We start from the raw sequence: 7,028 nt of genomic DNA, 5'->3' as shown, positions 1-7,028 counted from the left end.
ATGACTGTTTACTTTGAATTCTTTATCTGTCCAATTATCCATCTCCATTTAATTAGGATATTCCTCCTGAGTTTTTTTTGTTTCTTCATTGGGGGTGTAAAGTCAGTAGCCAGGGCCACTACCACAGCAGCCCGGCTCATGCAGGTTTGCATTGCATTTGGACAGTCGGTAAAGAAACAACGGAGCCAAAAGCTGATGGGCCATTATCTTTAATCCTAGTTTGCACCTGGCAGGCAAGCAAAAACACACACTGGGCTCCAAAACCCACTCATTCAGTGCTCACAAAGCTACTGACTTACCGAGTTTCCTAGAATCAAAGGTTTCTAGCTCACCAGATTTATTCACCTCTGTTCCCCATCTCCTTCCTTCTCCCTGCACAAACTCTGCACAAACTGGCTTCCCACTCAACACTCTGCCATTTTGGCTGCTTCTCCTGGCCTCCTCCACGTGGACTTTTTCTGCTCTGCTCTCTGCTCTCTCCTCTAATGTGAATCTCAGGAACCAAGAGCTCCCATTCTGCCCCACTTTATAGTGTGAATTCATAACCTAATCCAATATACAAAATAGGGAAGTCTCTAAAACAAAGTCACTTATCTGGGGCATGATGGGATTGCACCACCCCACATCAAAAAGGGTAAATAAGGCTTAATCCTAAAACCAAGCCCCAGGCTATAAGAATCCTGCCTGCCCACAGCCCACCCCCAACACACATTAATATCACCTGGGCAATGGCCTCCACGTGGATAGCGCCATTTTTAACAAAGTCAGCATAATACATTTTATCTGCCCAACAATCCACCCCTATGCTCACTTTACTACCCACAATCTACATCACTGGCATCCCTGTGCGAGGATATGAGGCACATTATACAAATTACAACAGCACAAATCATACAGTTTCAACAATCAAAAAAGTACACTTCACCAGTCTCTGAGAACTTTGCCAAAAGGGCAAAATGTCCTTGCCCTTCTTTCTAGCCATGGGAAAAGCTTTCCGGGGCAGGGGATTGCTTCCAGCAAAGCCACCCCCACCCCCATCAGGGTATTTCACATTGTCCAAAATCCATAATCTGTAAGTCCATTCAACAAAGGAGCCAATGCCCACTCCGGTCGTAGTCCAGGAAATCAGTCCACGCACATGAGACCTCAGCCACCCTTCTCATCCCTGCCATCCTGGCAGGTCTTACATTGTCCCAAAGAGGAGCAGGTGGCAATGGCAGTCAGCATTTCCATCTCTGCTCCAGCAAGCATGTCCAGCCCTAAGTCCCAAAATCGCAGACCTACCAGGGCCATAGTAGGTGCTCCTTCCAACTGGGCTCTCATCTTATGGAGACTGCGGATTGCAACTCCAGCCCAATTCTCCTCATCCTCCAAAGAAGAACTGAAAACACCAGCTCCCACTGCCAGGCTTGCAGCCCCAGGCCCGGCCTCCTGCCACTGCTGGCTCTCCACAATGTCCAGGGCAAGCTGCAACTCATGAGCCTGTGATTCCTTCTCCAGCATTTGCTCCATTTCCAGGCGAATCACGCAAACCTGGTTGGCCTCCTCCTCCAGCACTTCCTCCAGCTCCAGGGTCAGCATCTGTTTTTCCCACGTTTGCTCCAACTCCTTCCATTGCTCAGTTTCCTCATGCATGGCTGTAAAAGTCAACCAGCCTATGGTCCTCAAAAGGACAGCCATGGGGAACCATAACAGCAGCCAGTCCTCTACTCCACCACTCAAAGGTGGTGGCGGCTCCTTGCCGATCTGTATCGAATCCTGCCACAGAGAACGCCAAATATAAAACCAGTGGCCAGAGCCACTATCACAGCAGCCTGGCCCATGCAGGTTTGCATTGGAATCGAACAGTTGGTAAAGAAACAACAGAGCCAAGAACTGGTGGGCCATCATCTTTAATCCTAGCTTGCACCCAGCAGGCAAGTAAAAACACACACTGGGTTCTAAAACCCACTCACATTCAGTGCTCACAAAGCTACTGACTTATCCGAGTTTCCTAGAATCAAAGGTTTCTAGCTCACCAGATTTATTCACCTCTGTTCCCCATCTCCTTCCTTCTCCCTGCACAAACTCTGCACAAACTGGCTTCCCACTCAACACTCTGCCATCTTGGCTGCTTCTCCTGGCCTCCTCCACGTGGACTTTTTCTGTACTGCTCTCTGCTCTCTCCTCTAATGTGAATCTCAGGAACCAAGAGCACAAGCTGTTCTGCCCCACTTTATAGTGTAGATTCATAACCTTTAATCCAATATACAAAATAGGGAAGTCTCTGATACAAAGTCACTTATCGGGGGCATGATGGGATTGTACCACCCCACAGCAAAAAGGGTAAAAAAGGCTTAGTCCTAAAACCAAGCCCCAGGCTACAAGAATCCTGCCTGCCCACAGCCCACAGAGACACACATTAATATTACCTGGGCAACGGCCTCCATGTGGGTAGCGCCATCGTAAACAAAGTGAGCATAGTACACTTTATCTGCCCAACAGGGGGTATATATTTTTCTGTCATCTCTTGTTGTTTGACTTTCTGTTTTTGTTCTTTTGAGTAGAATGAAGTAGTCATCTCACCCAGTCTTGAAAATGTTGTCTTTGTTACATTGTGTGTTGAATAATTTCAGCCTGCCAATTGTAGTTGGGGGGAGGTACATACAATGCCTATCCTGTCACCTGACCTGAGTGGGTTCTGAATGGGCCACCTGGGATGTGTGAGCCTCGTTGCCCTTTTAATCTGGGCAGGGCTGCCTGGTGTAGAAGGGGCTGTGTTGTGTGCTTTGTGTGTCCTGTTTTGATCATCTGTTGTCAGAGCACGGTCTGTGCTGAGTATCTGATTGCTTTCTTTCATCTCACCCCCCACTAGATCTGTTGTAAAGTAACTAAATCCACAAATCCATGGGTGCTCATAGAGTCATGTAGTTTAAATGAGTTTCTGAAAAGTTTTATTAAAGGAGAAAATTTATTAAATATGCCAGCTGCATGTGGTTGACACAGTGCAACAGACCCAAATTGTGCAGCCCCCAAAAACAGTTCAGGGGCTGTTTATATACTCCTAATTATACATGGGAGGGAAAAAAACCTGACATCATGGAATAAGTTTATACTTTTATTTAGAGATACATACATTAATTACATGCTTTCTGGAGGGGAGGGGTGGTTTCCATGGGAACAAATGCCTGCAAATAGCCCGTTAATATAAGAAAAGGTTTATTTTTATTTTTTTATTCTGCACCTAGCTAGGTATTTACTCATTTCCCCATAGGGATGTGGGAAAGTCAGAGAATCCAAGTCTCCTTCCTCTTTGCAGTTATGACATAAAGCCATCAGCCATCTTGGTTTTATGCTAATCATATAAGTATAGAGATTATTTACAAAGTCTCTGTATGCCTAGCCCAAATTAATGAAATGACTTTAAGCTTCCTAAAATATTAATATTAATTTTGTAGCTTTTGGTGTCTTGCAACAATCCCCACTGGTTTTATTTTCTAAGTCAAATCTTTGACTTAATTTGTTGAAGAGCATAAGGCTGTTGTTTAGGAATATTATCTTATAACATGTAACAGATATTTAGCAGACAGCATTAATAGCAATATAATTTATTAAAGAAACAAATATTAATTTTTATAGATTGTATAATTTTTTGTAACATATATAAACTTGGTTTTTATAATAATTTATTTTTAGTCAGAATTTTTCATTTAAAATTTTTTAAATTTTAGTGACAATTGAGTTGACTTTTTTTAAACCCTAGTTTCCCTTTTCCCAAAGTCTTATTAAAAAGGGAGTCCTTAGTGAGTTTTTTTTATACATTCATTGTACTTAGACCAACCAGCCTCTGGTTTGTGGTTGGAGTAAGGCATGCCACATTTCTACCTTAGCAGCAGTGGGATTGGTCAGGATCAAGCTGTGTGGACCCATCTACATGGATGTCAGTCCTTGGGTGCTGTACTTGATCTCCTGGTAATGTTAGAAGTGTTTCCTCAACAGTCTTTTGAACAGTTTGCTTAGTAACCTGTAAATTCTGCAAGTTCTTAAGGAGTAGTTGTGGTTTTTTTTACTATTTGATTTATGTAATGTATTTGCCCCTGATCCTTTGTGTACTTGAGAAAATTCCTTTCTTTTTTGTTTTTAAATTTTTTCTAATTGGTTTTGAATATACCTTTGGCAATAAGGGTCCTAAAACTCCACTGGTTCTGGGTGGCATCTATTCATTTGAATTACTATGTTTCCATTTTGAGGCAGACTGGAAGAATATACAATTAATAATAAAATTCAAATAGCTAATGTTAACAAATATTATAACAGGTGTTTTAATACAATAAAGTGACTAAAGTCTATTAGATTATTAAAAATAAAATTTTAGTTAATATAACAGAATTTAAAATAAAATTTTTATAGTCATAAATGTTCTTAATATGTTAATGTAATTTTACTAAGTTTATGTTGACATTATTGTTGTTTTATATTATTTACAAATGTAATCTAATTTCTATTTCAGTCTGAGAAATGTCCTAAAGAGCAGGAGTTACACACATTCAGGAAAAGTCCACAAAACATTGGGGCATTGGAGTTGTGGTTACATTCTACACTTTAGAGTTAGAGTCTAAGTCCTAATGACCAATGTTTCTAGCTGAAATTAGGAGCAGGTTTCAGCCTAAAATAGGCATGGGGCATTGAGACAAGAGAAATAAAGGACACATTATACATTAAATAAAGCAACAAAAATCAGACTGTCATTACCCCCAGTAAAGATCTTCAAGGGATAAATAAAACTCAAATATTCAGGCAAGGCATAGTAAATGGCCTTTGTCTTTACAAGAAATGAGATTAGTTTTAACTGATACTTGTAAGAAATACGTTAGGCCCATAAACTGTGTTGTACGATGAGGCCAACGGCCTTAGGCACTTTTTAGCTCTCAGTGGCAAGTCCCAGCAACCTGGGTAAAGGTCAGGTCACAGGAAGCTGGAAAAGGCTGGAAGAGACTGAACCCTCCCTCTGTGGAGCAAGGGGGCAGCTTACCTTCTTGTGTCCCTTTTCTTTTTCACAGCAAAGGTGTGTCCCCCAGTGGGGCCAAGAAGCTTGGCAGGCCTCAGCTCAATGACTTTTTTCCCACTGTTGAAGCAGGGCCCTGAGGGAATTCTATGAAGCCCCCAGGGGGCTCTGGAGCTTTTAAGGGTATATGCCAAGAGCTGGTATTTTTCTGATCTGTTTTGGGCTCTATGTGCCTTTTCTGTTTCTATCTTGGTCACTATAGACCTTAAAAGCCATGCTTAGAAGATTTTGCTGAGGGGCTTGAGAGCCCTTTTTATGTTTATATAAATTCTTGGAAAAGACAAAAGCAGCATTATTAGGCTGATTAAATCAAGAAAAACAGGTTTTTGGTGTCTCCTTTAGAATTCCAGAGTCTCTTCACTGCTGGATAACTCAGTACATTAGTATTTAAAAGAAATTTTAACAAAAGTATGATAAAATAGATTTGTTATAGTTTTAGTATATGATATTTTTTTATATTGAATAGCATTGAACAGTATTGTTTTAAAATGATAATCAACTAAACATTATATAAAAAGATATTAATAATTTTTAATATTTAAACTAAGATTTCAATATTATAAGGCTGTGATGGTGAACCTTTTTATAACAACCACCCACTTTTGCACTGCTGGTCAACCTGGTTTTTCCCGCCCAGTAGTGGGCATTCCAGCTTTCATGGTGTGTGGTAGCGGGGCAACCAAATGGCACAATAATTGGCCCACTATGAAAACTGAAATGCCCACTAGTGGGCGGGACAGACCAGGTTGACCAGCACTGCAAAAGTGGGCAGTTTTTATAAACAGGTTCGCCATCACGGTTATAAGGCTATAAAACAGTAAATAAAAGAGTTAACAAAAGGCCTTTGAAATAATATATATATATATATATTAACATAGGTAATATTTTTTATATTGTAAAGGATTTTTGGTACAAATTATCTAGTTGGCAAAGAGATATTAACTTTTTTTGACTTACAGTAATTTACACTTACAGTAATTTACCCCCAGTAAAGATCTTCAAGGGATAAATAAAACTCAAATATTTAGGCAAGGCATAGTAAATGGCCTTCGTGTTTACAAGAAATGAGATCAGTTTTACCTGCTACTTGTAAGAAATACCTTAGGCCTGTAAACGGTGTCGTAAGATGAGGCCAATGGCCTTAGGCACTTTTCAGCTTTCAGGGGCAAGTCCCAGCAACCTGGGTAAGGTCAGGTCACAGGAAACTGAAAAGGGCTGGACGAGACTGAATTATTAAGTCAATTATGAGGGGTGGGATGGATGCCTGAGGGGGAAGCCGACTCCAAGAACTGGAAGCAGAGTCTGTTGCCTTTATTTATTTATTCATTTATTTATTTTCAGTTTGTAGACAAGTTCCTTAACAAGATAATGGGGCTTCTCCCAAGCAGGAATTGAATCAATTCTCCACTTATAAACTGTCTTGTTTTGAGCAGCTAAATATAATTTTCACAAAATTATTTTCCCAATAGTGAGTTGTTTTAGCCTATATAAAGTTTCTAGTTTTTTCCACAATTCCTTGAAAAATTTTTTACAATATTTATAATGCAGTGGGTCTCCCTTATAAACTTCATGCCTTCTACGTAATCGAGAGGATTATAGAGGACTCAGCATCCTGTTCGCCTATGGGAGATTGTTGGAATTTATTTTTACACCAGTAGAGGTCAACAAGCCATTATCCCCAACCCATGAAGAACTTATTTTTAATTTTATTTCCTATAATTTTATTATTTATGTTTTTATTATTCCTTCTGGAGTTTTAATTTAAGAAACTGCCAATTAACTAGCAAGGTCCACACCTATGGTTTGTTAATTTCTAAATTCTATTTGTTTTAAGATTTTTCTGAAGCAATGTTTTAATTTTTAATATTCCTACTTTATGTTTTTCAAATGGGCAAAACCTCTTTTGATCATTAGGTGGACATTTGAAACTAGTTTATATTCTATATATTTAGTTACCTCACCCTTTCCCTAGTGCCTTTCCCCA

This window comes from Saccopteryx bilineata, chromosome 1 (genome assembly GCF_036850765.1).
Source record: "Saccopteryx bilineata isolate mSacBil1 chromosome 1, mSacBil1_pri_phased_curated, whole genome shotgun sequence".
Taxonomy (NCBI): Eukaryota; Metazoa; Chordata; class Mammalia; order Chiroptera; family Emballonuridae; genus Saccopteryx; species Saccopteryx bilineata.
Note: the sequence above shows the minus strand (reverse complement) of the source record.